Source organism: Phocoena sinus, chromosome 10 (assembly GCF_008692025.1).
Source record: "Phocoena sinus isolate mPhoSin1 chromosome 10, mPhoSin1.pri, whole genome shotgun sequence".
NCBI classification, from domain to species: Eukaryota; Metazoa; Chordata; class Mammalia; order Artiodactyla; family Phocoenidae; genus Phocoena; species Phocoena sinus.
Genome location: NC_045772.1, coordinates 36,295,136 through 36,309,962, shown reverse-complemented (window position 1 = coordinate 36,309,962; position 14,827 = coordinate 36,295,136). Strand labels below are relative to the sequence as shown.

Below are 14,827 nucleotides of genomic sequence, written 5' to 3'. Positions count from 1 at the left end.
TCAGTAGTTGCAGCATGCGCGCTCAGTAGTTGCGGCTCATGGGCCTAGTTGCTCCACGGCATGTGGGATCTTCCCGGACCGGGGCACGAACCCGTGTCCCCTGCATTGGCAGGAGGATTCTCAACTACTGTGCCACCAGGGAAGCCCCCTAGTATGTTTCTGAGTTAAGATCATGTTACATTATTCTCCGTATCACCCTACTAAAGATCTTTTGATTCAAAATTATTTTTTTCTCCCTCTTTTCCTCAGATTTCAGTGATTTGAGAAAGCAGATCACAACAAATTCGGACTGAGGTGTGAATGACTGACATTTCTAAAACTTTTCTGAGGTATTTAAATTAAAAAAAAAACAACAACAAAACATCCCAGGAGAAGGATTATGCCATTTATTACTTTGGGAAAATGAAAGTTTGCCTTGTATTCTGCAGGTTTGGAAAGCAAGCCAATGTGTGTGTATGCACCTCTTTTAGATTTTTATTTAGTTTCCTCAAAGGGACCTCATTGCAATTTCTGCCCAGTCCACATATCATACCAGCTCCATTCAGTTGATACCAACTGTGCTTCCTTCATTGCAACTTTTACAGACCCCTATCCTGACCCAGAGCCAGGACTGGACTGGTTTGTTTGTTAATGAATTGGGGAACAGCGTCTTGGAGGGTATATTAGTCTGCCAGGACTGCCACAAAAGAAAACACCACAGACTGGGTGACTTAAACAACAGAATTTTTTTTTCGTAGAGTTCTGGGGGCTGAAAGTCCAAGATCACGTTACCAGCAGGATTGGTTTCTCCTCAGGCCTCTCTCCTTGGCTTGCAGACAAGTCCCTTTTCACTCTGTCCTCGTGTGGCTTTTTTTCTGTGTGTTTGTATTTTTGGTGTTTCTTCATCTTCTCATGAGGACACTAGTCATATGAGATTAGGGTCCCACCTTCGTGATCTCGCTTAACCTTTATTACCTCTTTAAAGACCCTACCTCCAAATACAGTCACATTGGGGGTTAGAGTTTCAACATATGAATTTTGGGGAGATACAATTCAGTCCATAACAGATGGATATGTTTCACTAGGTAACTTCACAAGGAAGAATCTTAAGGTTATACTGTGTAGTAGCGTAAAGAAGTACTGAGACAAGACACAACTTTTTTCAGTTTAATAAATACTTATTGCACACTTTTTGGGGACTGAGTACTAGGCTAGGCCTTAAATATTCAAAGGCAATGAAGACACTCTCATACCCCTTGCTTCCTCAATGTAACAGATGAAATGGAGCTGTAAGTACATAATTACAAGGTGTGATGATTAATTTTATGTGTTAATTTGGCTGGGCCACAGTGCCTAGCTATTTGGTCAACCATGACTCTGGATGTTTCTGGGAAGGTGTTTTTGTGTGGGTGAGATTAACATTTAAATCCACAGACTTTGAGTAAAGCAGATTGCCCTCCATAATGTGGGTATGTCTCATCCAGTTAGTTGAGTTCTTAACAGAAGAAAGACTGACCTCCTGAGCAAGAAGGAATTCTGCCAGCAGACAGCCTTCTGACTTGAACTACAACACTGGTTCCTATCCGGGTCTCCAGCCTGCTGCCCCACCTTGTAGATTTTGGACTTGCAGCTTTCATTGGTTGTATAAGCCAGTTCCTTAAAGTAAGTCTCTCTCTCCCTCTCTCCCTCTCTTCCTCTCTCCCTCTCCCCCTCTCCCTCTCTCTCTCTCCCCCTCTCCCCCTCTCCCCCTCTCCCCCTCTCCCCCTCTCCCCCTTTCCCCCTTTCCCCCCTCCCCCTCTCCCCCTCCCCCCCCCCCTCCCTCCACACACACAGACACACACACATTCTATTGGTTCTCTTTCTCTGGAAATCCCTGACCAATACACCAGGTAACCTTTAAGAGCAGAGTGTACTCTGTTCCTTCAGTCACCTGCCCTCCCCTCTATGGGCTTCACCTGTTCAGAGTGTGTCTTCTGCGGGATGTTGGTGCACAGGCAAGGAGCTAGAATGTCAGTTTAATTGAATTCTCTTCAGACCACTAGCCAGAATGAGCCCATGAGGCCTGGTTTTCATACTGTGTAGTTTGATTTTATGGTTAGGAATTTACAACTTTATAAAAAGCAGAATGAATAGATGATCAAACTATTCTTCTTTCCAATCGAATTGGGCTGGATGTAGGGCAGAGACTTCTCTGTGAGGGGCTAATGAGAATTGTGCACATGGTTATGGTACAGCACCATTGGGAGGGGGCTTGTATGTTATACACTGCAGGGCTGGGCCAGGGGTATGCAGTAGGCTCTGTGTAATTTTATTTCTAAAAGTAGCAGGTTTGTTAGTAGTCAGAGGCTCTGTATCTCTAGAGCATCTTTTTTGGTATCTCACTGATTTATAATCTTTTCTCGTTAGCTTCCTAACCTTGCCTGAAGGGGATCAGTGATAAGCACTATTAACTCCTTAGTAGCATCTAGGTATACTAAAATGCAAGGAAGAAGGTGACCTGCCATATATCATGCTGCAGACCTGGGAGGGGATGCTGCTGCACAGAGCTGTCTTCTCATGTGTTCATTCTTTGAAGTCACTGCTGGGGTCTGAAAGGTTTTTCTTTTGTTCTGTGGGAAATCTCATTGTTGTCATTTGTGGTATGTAAGTAGAGGGCAAAAAAGCTTCTTAATTAGTATATAAATGGATGTTCCATTTTTCATTCCTGAAATGGCATGTCAACCAGTGGAGAACTGTATTGACTTGAAACAAAATAAAAAAGGGCTCTTGAACATTGTGGTACATGACTCTTTTTGAATTATGGTTTTCTCTGGGTATATGCCCAGTAGCGGGATTGCTGGGTTGTATGGTAGTTCTATTTTTAGTTGTTTAATGAACCTCCATACTGTTCTCCATAGTGGCTGTATCAATTTACATTCCCACCAACAGTGCAAGAGGGTTCCCTTTTCTCTACACCCTCTCCAGCATTTATTGTTTGCAGGTTTTTTGATGATGGCCATTCTGACTAGTGTGAGGTGATATCTCATTGTAGTTTTGATTTGCATTTCTCTAATACTTAGCAATGTTGAGTCATCTTTTCATGTGTGTCTTGGCCATCTGTATGTCTTTTGCCCATTTTTGGATTATGTTGTTTGGTTTTTTTGATATTGAACTGCATGAGCTGTATGTAAATTTTGGAGACTTATCCCTTGTCGGTTGCATCATTTGCAAATATTTTCTCTCATTCTGTGGGTTGTCTTTATGTTTTGTTTATAGTTTTCTTTGTTGTGCAAAAGCTTCTGAGTTTAATTAGGTCCCATTTGTTTATTTTTGTTTTTATTTCCATTACTCTGGGAGACAGATTGAAAAAGATATTGCTGTGATTTATGTCAAAGAGTGCTCTTCCTATGTTTTCCTCTAAGAGTTTTATAGTATCCAATCTTATATTTAGGTCTTTAATACATTTTGAGTTTATCTTTGGGTGTGGTGTTAAAGAATGTCCTAATTTCATTCTTTTACCTGTAGCTGTCCCATTTTCCCAGCACCATTTATTGAAGAGGCTGTCTTTCCTCCATTTTATAGTCTTGTTCCCTTTGTTGTAGATTAATTGGCCATATGTGTGTGCGTTATTTCTCGGTTTTCTATCCTGTTCTATTGATACATATTTCTGTTTTTGTGCCAGTACCATACTATCTTGGTTACCATAGCTTTGTAATATAGTCTGAAGTCAGGGAGCCTGATTCCTCCAGCTCTGTTTTTCTTTCTCAAGATTGCTTTGGCTATTTGGGGTCTTTTGTGTCTCCATACAAATTTTAAGATTTTTTGTGCTAATTCTGTGAAAAATGCCATTGGTAATTTCATAGGGATTGCATTGAGTCTGTAGATTGCCTTGGGTATTATAGTTATTTTGACAGTATTGATTCTTCCAATCCAAGAACATGGTATATCCATCCATCTGTTTGTGTTGTCTTCAGTTTCTTTCATCAGTGTTTTATAGTTTTCAGAATACAGGTCTTTGCCTCCTGAGGTAGATTTATTCTTAAGTATTTTATTCTTTTTGATGTGATGGCAACTGGGTTTGTTTCTTAAATTTCTCTTTCTGATCTTTCATTGTTAGTGTGTAGAAATGCAAAAGATTTCTGTGTATTAATTTTGTATCATGCAACTTTACTAAATTCATTGATGGGCTCTAAGAGTTTTCTGGTAACATCTTTAGGATTTTCTCTGTATAGTATCATGTCATCTGCAAACAGTGACAGTTCTACTTCTTCTTTTCCAGTTTGGATTCCTTTTATTTCTTTTTCTTCTCTGACTGTCGTGGCTAGGACTTCCAAAACTATGTTGAATAAAAGTGGCAAGAGTGGACATCCTTGTATTGTTCCTGATCTTAGAGGAAATGCTTTCAGCTTTTCATTGTTGAGTATGATGTTAGCTGTACGTTTGTCATACATGGCCTTATTATGTTGAGGTATGTTCCCTCTATGCCCACATTCTGGAGAGTTTTTATCATAATGAGTGCTGAATTTTGTCAAAAGCTTTTTCTGCATCTATTGAGAGGATAGCATGGTTTTTATTTTTCAATTTGTTAATGTGGTATATCACACTGATTGATTTGTGGGTATTGAAAAATCCTTGCATCTCTGGGATAAATCCCACTTGATCATGGTGTATGATCGTTTTAATGTATTGTTGGATTCAGATTGCTAGTATTTTGTTGAGGATTTTTGTGTCTATGTTCATCAGTGATATTGGCCTGTAGTTTTCTTTTTTGTGACATCTTTGTCTGGTTTTGGTATCAGGGTGATGGTGGCTTTGTAGAATGAACTTGGGAGTGTTTCGCTCTCTGCTATATTTTGGAAGAGTTTGAGAAGGATGGGTGTTAGCTCTTCTCTTAATGTTTAATAGAATTCACCTGTGAAGCCGTCAGGTCCTGCTTTTGTTTGTTGGGAGTTTTTAAATCACAGTTTCAATTTCAGTACTTGTGATTGGTCTGTTCATATTTTCTATTTCTTCCTGGTTCAGTCTTTGGAGATTGTATCTTTCTAAGAGTTTGTCCATTTCTTCCAGGTTGTCCATTTTATTGGCATAGAGTTGCTTGTAGTAGTCTCATATGATCTTTTGTATTTCTGTGGTGTCCATTGTAACATCTTCTTTTTCATTTCTATTTTTATTGATTTGAGCCCTCTCCCTTTTTTTCTTGATGAGTCTGGCTAAAGGTTTGTTAATTTTGTTTTTCTTTTCAAAGAACCAGCTTTTAGTTCAATTGATCTTTGCTATTGTTTTCTTTGTTTCTATTTCATTTATTTCTGCTCCGATCTTTATGTTTTATTTCCTTTTGCTAACTTATGTTTTGCTTGTTCTTCTTTCTCTAGTTGCTTTTGGTGTAAGGTTAGGTTGTTAATTGGGATTTTTCTTGTTTTTCTGAGGTAAGATTGTATTGCTATAAACTTTCCTCTTAGAAATATTCTTGCTCCAGCCCATAGGTTTTGGATCGTTGTGCTTTCATTTTCATTTGTCTCTGGGTATTTTTTGATTTCATCTTTGATTTTCTTCAGTGATCCATTAGTTGTTTAGTAGCATATTGTTTAGCCTCCACATGTTTGTGTTTTTTACGGTTTTTTTCTTGTAGTTGATTTCTAATCTCAGAGTGTTGTGGTCAGAAAAGATGCTTGATATGATTTCAGTTTTCTTAAATTTACTGAGGCTTACTCTGTGGCCCAGCATATGATCAGTCCTGGAGAATGTTCCATGTGCACTTGAGAAGAATGAATGTGTAGTCTGCTTCCTTTGGATGTAATGTTCTATAAATATCAATTAAGTCCATCTGGTCTGCTGTGTCATTTAAGGCCTATGTTTCCTTGTTGATTTTCTGTCTGGACGATCTGTCCATTGATGAAAGTGGGGTGTTAAAGTCCCCCACTATTATTGTGTTACTGTTGATTGCTCCGTTTATGGCTGTTAGCTTTTGTCTTATATATTGAGGTGCTTCTGTGTTGGTGCATATATACTTAAATTTTTATAGCTTCTTTTTTGGTTGATCTCTTGATCATTATGTAGTGTCCTTCTGAAGACAGCTTCTAATATTTTGTGATTATTGTTATTTATTGTTATTATTATGAGCTTTTCTCCTTTGATCTCTTTTCATATAATTTTTCATCCCCTCTGTCTTTTTTGGCAAAACCTAAAATGTAGACTGGAAGAGGGAAATGTGGTCAATATAAAAGCTGTGGTCTGTGGTGTATCCCAGGGGTCAAAATTGATGTACCCAAAAGAGAATCATCTCTGCTTACTCTCCCACAGATAAATGAAACAATAGCACCAAAAATAATGGAAGTTACTAATTATTAAGTGCTTATTCTGTGCACTTCAGTTTTACTTACAATGTTTTCTTTCTTAAGCTGGTAGGTGAGACTTCATTTTGTTTTCCTTATACTTTTTTTTTAAAGATTTTTTTTGATGTGGACCATTTTTTAAAGTCTTTACTGAATTTGTTACAACATGACTTCTGTTTTATGTTTTGGTTTTTTGGCTGCGAGGCATGTGGGATCTTACCTCCCCAACCAGGGATTGAACCCACACCCCCTGTGTTGGAAGGCAAAGTCTTAACCACTGGACCACCAGGGAAGTCCCCCATTTTCATTATACTTTTGAGTTACTTAACTATTTCATAATATTAAAAAGAGTTAAAAAGGGGGTGGGTGGGTAACTTCAGGATGATCATTAGGAGGATGAGATATACGAAGAAGAGGAAAGGAATGACCCGACTATCTAACTACCAGCATATCTAGTTAGAAGAAACCATGGGATCATTGAAGAGAAGAGCTCAGGGAGAAGATAAATATCTGTTTCTCTTTTCCTGTTTGAGAGTCATAGATTCTCGCTTCTGCTTGTCCTTAAAGTACTCAGCAAAGGGGCGATTATAACAGCTAATGCCATATAGGAGATTTTTAACATACTGCGTTCCACAAGACAATATCCAATAATTAATAACTTGGTTACTGTACATGACAGCTGCTCTCCCTTCTTGGGGAGGGTGTTGGTTTTAAATGTGTAGGGTTGTTTTTTGGTTGTTACATTGAGAGGGGAGCAATACTGTCATTTAGTGGGTAAGGACCAGGGAAACTCCATGTCCTACTGTTCAGCACTGCACAAAATGCCAAAGAGCTCCTCGGGTGGGGGTGAGGTGAGGGCAGGGGTGGAGATACTGGTAGAACTACCCTTCATCTGATACAAGAGGTGTGTGTGTGTGTGTGTGTCTGTGTATGAAACACAAGGATTTTATCACCTTAGAGCTTTATTTTCTATCAGAATGACAGGAATATAAAGGAATAAAGGAAAAACTCTGTAAACTCAAGGAAATTATTACACTCCCTTCTACACTAAAGATGTGTACAACTAAATTTTATAGACTGGTTTCACATAGATTTTGTTCACCCTGACTTCTTGGTCTATCCCATAAGCTTGTAGTTTCTAGAGACCTAAATTTCACTCTTCCGTGTTCAAAAGAAAAGATAAAAACAGAAAAAAAAAAATCAAAGAAGACTATAAACATAAACCATAAATTTATTGAAACCATGTAGATTTGATTTTATTAACCCCTCAATGACACTTTAAATTTTCTGCCATGCTAGCTTTTTATATAACAAATGATCTTATAGTATTAACATTTAGAGCAAGTGTTTAAAAACCGCTCTTTGAAATAAACAAGAGATATTTGAATTGGAAACTTTATCTCTTAAGTGTTGCCTGAAAGTGAGAGCTGTATGGTCGAAGAGTCTATTATTGTTACCAGAGAACTTTAAATCTGCAGAATGAGAAATTTACATTCACTGTGGCTGCTACCATAGTGGCTGATTCTTAAATTATTTATGCAAGGAAGCAAATTGTTTTGTTCTTTACCTGAAATTAAGCCAATTGCATGCTTAACAAGGCTAAACTTTTTACTGAAAATTCAGCTTCATTTTCAAGCTTGTATTTTTTATCTTGTCACTAACTGTTCACACTGAGAGAGATGAATCATGAGCACATAGCACAATGCTCTACCCAGACTCTTGAGAGAGTAATAACTAGAAGCTGTGATAGCAGATTCCATAAGCAAAATCTAACAGGTTCATAGTGGGCTTGTAGGGCTATTAATGTGTCTTGAAGTTATACTGCTGAATAAACAAGCTTGGGACATTATTATTTTTGCTCAGCAGAATGTATTCTCAGTCAAAAAAAAAATTGGAGGTTAAAAGACTGTCACCCAAAATCCGTTTGCTACAAAACTAATGAACTTTATGTGCCAAAGAAAACTCAGACATATCAGAGTTGGGATTTGGTTTACTAAGGAAATAGAAAGGAACGTAGCCCAAGTGGTTTATAAGAAACATAAAATTTTAGAAAATTAGATTATTTTGGACACTTATCACCAAGCCCAAAGCAAACCAATACATTGACAATTTTATATGTGCTAGGTATTATGCTCAGGGCTTTTTACATAAATTGTCTCATTTATTATTATCAACCCTCTTTGTGGTAGGTATGACTGTCCAGACTCAGACAGGAGTGATGGCTCAGCCGTAGCCAACAGTTAATTGATCATGGAGTAGAGATGGATCTCTGAAGTTTTGGTACAATGGGCCTCTGACATCCAGCTTGAGAAATTTTCATTTCCACTGTTTTCTGCAGTACAAGAAAAAAGTTTAATATCTTTTTTACTTTTGGTATTTCTTAGTATCATTAACAGGATATTAATTGGTACCAACAAGTACTTTCCTTGGTTACTCAAGCTGCAAGTATGGTTAGCTCTTTACCATAAACTGTGTAATCTCTTGACAATGTAATTTTGGCTAAGCTCATATCAGGAAACAAAATTCTTTTCAGAAAAAATAAAACAGAATTAGTCTCCCTGGGTATGATTGGGCAGTCCTTGCTTCATTTTTTCCTCTTATTTGCTTTCTATGCCAGCACCAAATAGTTTTCATTTCAGTGGCTTTCAAGTACACTTAAGTTGTATCTAAAGTAAAGCTACCTACTTTCATCATTCTTTTGATTTTTTTGTTTCCCTCTGAATATTCTAAACCATTTTTGCTAAATTTATTCTTCTATGTTAAATTGAATTTTTCAAGTTTTAAAAATAAGGAAGTAAACAAATACACCTTAGGTTTATAACTGACATTACATTAAATTAATTTGGGGGAGAATTGGCTTTTTCATTACAGACCGTCTCACCCAAGGACATGATATTTCCAATTGTTCAATTGTTCTCTCATCCTTCAATAAAAGTTTATAGATTTTTTTCACTCTTGCAAATTGAATATTTAATATCATTTCCATTTCTAACTAGCTATTGCCATTAGGAATATATTTTGTTAATGTATCTACCATCATCTTTATTATATTATTAAATATAGTACTTTTGCTAGAGACTCAGGAATATAGAAGAAGGAAGGATTTACTGAAGGAACTAACCTAAGCTTTTTTTTTTTTTTTTTTTTAATTTATTTATTTATGGCTGTGTCGGGTCTTTGTTTCTGTGCGAGGGCTTTCTCTAGTTGTGGCAAGCGGGGGCCACTCTTCATCGCGGTGCGCGGACCTCTCACTATCGCAGCCTCTCTTGTTGCGGAGCACAGGCTCCAGACGCGCAGGCTCAGTAATTGTGGCTCACGGGCCCAGTTGTTCCGTGGCATTTGGGATCTTCCCAGACCAGGGCTCGAACCCGCATCCCCTACATTGGCAGGCAGATTCCCAACCACGGCGCCACCAGGGAAGCCCTAACCTAAGCTTTGAGATATCATATATGACAGAGGAGGAATCTACTTTCAAGAAGTAGATTTTGGTCAAGAGTATTACATGTTTGCAAGAAGTGAAGGGAATTGAAGACTTAGAAAATAGGAATACGATCAGACAACCAGCGTGAAGTTTCCATAATATGTCAAATGCATGTGTTAAAGTGTTAATTGTTTTAAAAAATTCTATAAGAATTTTTAAAGTGGGATATGAAGATATGGAATGGCTGCTGGAGAGTGAGCTGTATCAAATGATGGGTTTTCTTTTGGGGACGGGTTCTTAGGTAGAAGGGTATGAATCTGTGGAGAGATGAGATTAAAGGTAGGAATGAGAGGAAATAACTGGGCAAGCAAACGCTTGAAGGACAAACTGTTGTCAAAATTTCTGTACTTATGCTTCATAAGTGTAAAATAATTTATATTAGGTGTGTCGTGTGATACCACCCTCTCAGTCCAACCTGTATATGATCTGACCTCAATTTTAAACTTGATTCTTCCTTTTGGAAAATACATCAGACATACTCATATTAGGTTCTTATATTAGTTCATTGATTATCTCTTGACCTATTCAGATTGATTTCAGTGGTGTTTTGCAAGAAAAAAATTTCATGCAGGTAACTATTTCTCACATACAGGAAGCCAAGTAATGCTTTGATCATATTTGAATTTTCTAATAAGTTGTTTCAGTGTCACCTGGGAGATTTCATTTAATCTACAGACCATCATCTTCACTTCCACGGGGCTTCTTAGGTTCCAGCATGTATTCTAGTGCATTACTGTGTACTATCTCATTTAAATTTCATACCAATACTGTGAGAAAGATAATATTACTCTCCTTGTTTGATAGGAAAACTGAGATACAGAAAAGTTAAGTTGGGTGTGCTTTTCCTTTTTTAAAAAACTTTAATTTTATTTATTTTTTTATACAGCAAGTTCTTATTAGTCATCCATTTTATACACATCAGTGTATAGATGTCAATCCCAATCTCCCAATTCATCACACACACACTCCCCGCAGCTTTCCCCCCTTGGTGTCCTTATGTTTTTTCTCTTCTTCTGTGTCTCAATTTCTGCTCTGCAAACGGGTTCATCTGTACCATTATCTAGGTTCCACATATATGCGTTAGTATACGATATTTGTTTTTCTCTTTCTGACTTACTTCACTCTGTATGACAGTCTCTAGATGCATCCACATCTCTACAAATGACCCAATTTCGTTCCTTTTTATGGCTGAGTAATATTCCATTGTATATATGTACCACATCTTCTTTATCCATTCGTCTGTCAATGGGAATTTAGGTTGCTTCCATGACCTGGCTATTGTAAATAGTGCTGCAGTGAATATTGGGGTGCATGTGTCTGTTTGAATTATGGTTTTCTATGGGTATACGCCCAGTAGTGGGATTGCTGGGTCATATGGTAATTCTATGTTTAGTTTTTTAAGGAACCTCCATACTGTTCTCCATAGTGGCTGTATCAATTTACATTCCCACCAACAATGCAAGAGGGTTCCTTTTTCTCCACACCCTGTCCAACATTTGTTGTTGGTAGATTTTCTGATGATACCCATTCTAACTGGTGTGAGGTGATACCTCATTGTAGTTTTGATTTGCATTTCTCTAACAATTAGTGATGTTGAGCAGGTTTTCATGTGCCTCTTGGCCATCTGTATGTCTTCTTTGGAGAAATGTCTATTTGGGTCTTCTGCCTATTTTTGGATTGAGTTGTTTATTTTTCTAATATTGAGCTGCATGAGCTGTTTATATATTTTGGAGATTAATCCTTTTTCCACTGATTTGTTTGCAAATATTTTCTCCCATTCTGAGGGTTGTCTTTTTGTCTTGTTTATGGTTTCCTTTGCTGTGCAAAAACTTTTTAAGTTTCATTAGGTCCCATTTGTTTATTTTTGTTTCCATTACTCTAGAAGGTGGATCAAAAAAGATCTTGCTGTGATTTATGTCAAGGAGTGTTCTTCCTATATTTTCCTCTAAGAGTTTTATAGTGTCTAGTCTTATATTTAGGTCTCTAATCCATTGTGAGTTTATTTCTGTGTATGGTGTTAGGGAGTGTTCTAATTTCATTCTTTTACGTGTAGCTCTCCAGTTTTCCCAACACCACTTATTGAAGAGACTGTCTTTTCTCCATTGTATTTCCTTGCCTCCTTTGTCATACATTAGTGGACCATAGGTGCGTGGGTTTATCTCTGGGCTTTCTATCCTGTTCCATCTTTCTGTTTTTGTGCCAGTACCATATTGCCTTGATTACTGTAGCTTTGTTGTATAGTCTGAAGTCAGGGAGTCTGATTCCTCCAGCTCTGTTTTTTTCCCTCAAGACTTCTTTGGCTATTCAGGGTTTTTTGTGTCTCCATATAAATTTCAAGATTTTTTGTTCTAGTTCCGTAAAAAATGCCATTGGTAATTTGATAGGGATTGCATTGAATCTGTAGATTGCTTTGGGTAGTATAGTCATTTTCACAATATTGATTCTTCCAATCCAAGAACATGGTATATCTCTCCATCTGTTGGTATCATCTTTAATTTCTTTCATCAATGTCTTATAGTTTTCTGCATACAGGTCTTTTTTCTCCCTAGGTAGGTTTATTCCTAGGTATTTTATTCTTTTTGTTGTAATGGTAAATGGGAGTGTGTCCTTAATTTCTCTTTCAGATTTTTCATCATTAGTGTATAGGAATGCAAGAAGCTTCTGTGCATTAATTTTGTATCCTGCTACTCTACCAAATTCAATGATTAGCTCTAGTAGTTTTCTGGTGGCATCTTTAGAATTCTCTATGTATAGTATCATGTCATCTGCAAACAGTGACAGTTCTACTTCTTCTTTTCCAACTTGGATTCCTTTTATTTCTTTTTCTTCTCTGATTGCCATGGCTAGAACTTCCAAAACTATGTTGAATAATAGTGGTGAGAGTGGACATCCTTGTCTTGTTCCTGATCTTCAAGGAAATGCTTTCAGTTTTTCACCATTGAGAATGATGTTTGCTGTGGGTTTGTTGTATATGGTCTTTATTATGTTGAGGTAGGTTCCCTCTATGACCACTTTCTGGAGCGTTGTTATCATAAATGGGTATTGAATTTTGTCGAAAGCTTTTTCTGCATCTATTGATATGATCATATGGTTTTTATTCTTCAATTTGTTAATATGGTATATCACGTTGATTGATTTGCATATATTGAAGAATCCTTGCATCCCTGGGATAAATCCCACTTGATCATGGTGTATGATCCTTTTAATGTGTTGTTGGATTCTGTTTGCTAGTATTTTGTTGAGGATTTTTGCATCTATATTCATCAGCGATATTGGTCTGTAATTTTCTTTTTTTGTAGTGTCTTTGTCTGGTTTTGGTATCAGGTTGATGGTGGCTTCATAGAAGGAGTTTGGGAGTGTTTCTTCCTCTGCAAATTTTGGGAAGAGTTTGAGAAGGATGGGTGTTAGCTCTTCTCTACATGTTTGATAGAATTCACCTGTGAAGCCATCTGGTCCTGGACTTTTCTTTGTTGGAAGATTTTAAATCACAGTTTCAATTTCATTACTTGTGATTTGTTTGTTCATATTTTCTATTTCTTCCTGGTTCAGTCTTGGAAGGTTATAACTTTCTAAGAATTTGTCCATTTCTTCCAGGTTGTCCATTTTATTGGCATAGATTGGCTTGTAGTAGTATCTTAGAATGCTTTGTATTTCTGTGGTGTCTGTTGTAACTTCTCCTATTTCATTTCTAATTTTATTGATTTGAGTCCTTTCCCTTTTTTTCTTGATCAGTCTGGCTAATGGTTTATCAATTTTATTTTCTCAAAGAACCAGCTTTTAGTTTTATTGATCTTTGCTATTGTTTCTCTTTCATTTATTTCAGCTCTGATCTTGATGATTTCTTTCCTTCTGCTAACTTTGCATTTTGTTTGTTCTTCTTTCTGTAGTTCCTTTAGGTGTAACGTTTAGATTGTTTATTTGAGATTTTTCTTTTTTCTTGAGGTAGGCTTGTATAGCTATAAACTTCCCTCTTAGAATTGCTTTTGCTGCGTCCCATAGGTTTTGGATCATCGTGTTTTCATTGTCATTTGTCTCTAGGTATTTTTTGATTTCCGCTTTGATTTCTTCAGTGATCTCTTGGTTATTTAGTAACGTATTGTTTAACCTCCACGTGTTTGTGTTTTTTACGTTTTTTTCCCTGTAATTGATTTCTAATCTCATAGCGTTGTTGTCAGAAAAGATGCTTGATATGATTTCAATTTTCTTAAATTTACTGAGGCTTGATTTGTGACCCAAGATGTGATCTATCCTGGAGAATGTTTTGTGCACACTTGAGAAGAAAGTATAATCTGCTGGTTTTGGATGGAATGTCCTATAAATAGCAATTAAATCTATCTTATCTATTGTGTCATTTAAAGCTTGTGTGTCCTTATTAATTTTCTGTTTGGATGATCTGTCCATTGGTGTAAGTGAGGTGTTAAAGTCCCCCACTATTATTGTGCTACTGTTGATTTCCTCTTTTAGAGCTGTTAGCAGTTCCCTTATGTACTGAGGTGCTTCTATGTTGGGTGCATATATATTTATAATTGTTTTATCTTTTTGGATTGATCCCTTGATCATTATGTAATGTCCTTCCTTGTCTCTTGGAACACTATTTTAAAGTCTATTTTATCTGATATGAGTATTGCTACTGTAGCTTTCTTTTGATTTCCATTTGCATGGAATATCTTTTTCTATCCCCTCACATTCAGTCTGTATGTGTCCCCTGGTCTGAATTGGGTCTCTTGTAGACAGCATATAGATGGATCTTGTTTTTGTATCCATCCAGCAAGCCTGTGTCTTTTGGTTGGAGCATTTAATCCATTCACGTTTAAGGTAATTATTGATATGTATGTTCCTATGACCATTTTCCTAATTGTTTTTGGTTTGTTTTTGTAGGTCCTTTTCTTCTGTTATTTTTCCCACTTAGAGACATTCCTTTGGCATTTGTTGTAGAGCTGGTTTGTAGAATTCCCACTCTGTGGTGTCCTTATCCTGTGGGAGAATATTCTGTCCCAGTCCTTCTGAATACAGGAGTGGTCTTGCAAGTTTCTCTAGCCAATGAAATATGGGTGAA

At 37.0% G+C, this 14,827-nt stretch overlaps 1 protein-coding gene across 4 annotated transcripts in view; it reads left to right on the top strand.

Annotated features, from left to right (window-relative positions):
* TMTC2 (transmembrane O-mannosyltransferase targeting cadherins 2) overlaps positions 1-14,827 on the top strand; it is an 847,045-nt gene that overhangs the window by 509,398 nt on the left and 322,820 nt on the right. Inside the window, exons 12-13 of one of the 4 annotated variants that reach the window (XR_004351770.1) lie at positions 250-294; positions 1,464-1,641. The exons of the other annotated variants lie outside the window; for them this stretch is intronic. The gene's annotated coding sequence lies outside the window, so the exon portion shown is untranslated. The remainder of the gene's footprint in view (positions 1-249; positions 295-1,463; positions 1,642-14,827) is intronic. 4 annotated transcript variants of the gene reach the window in all.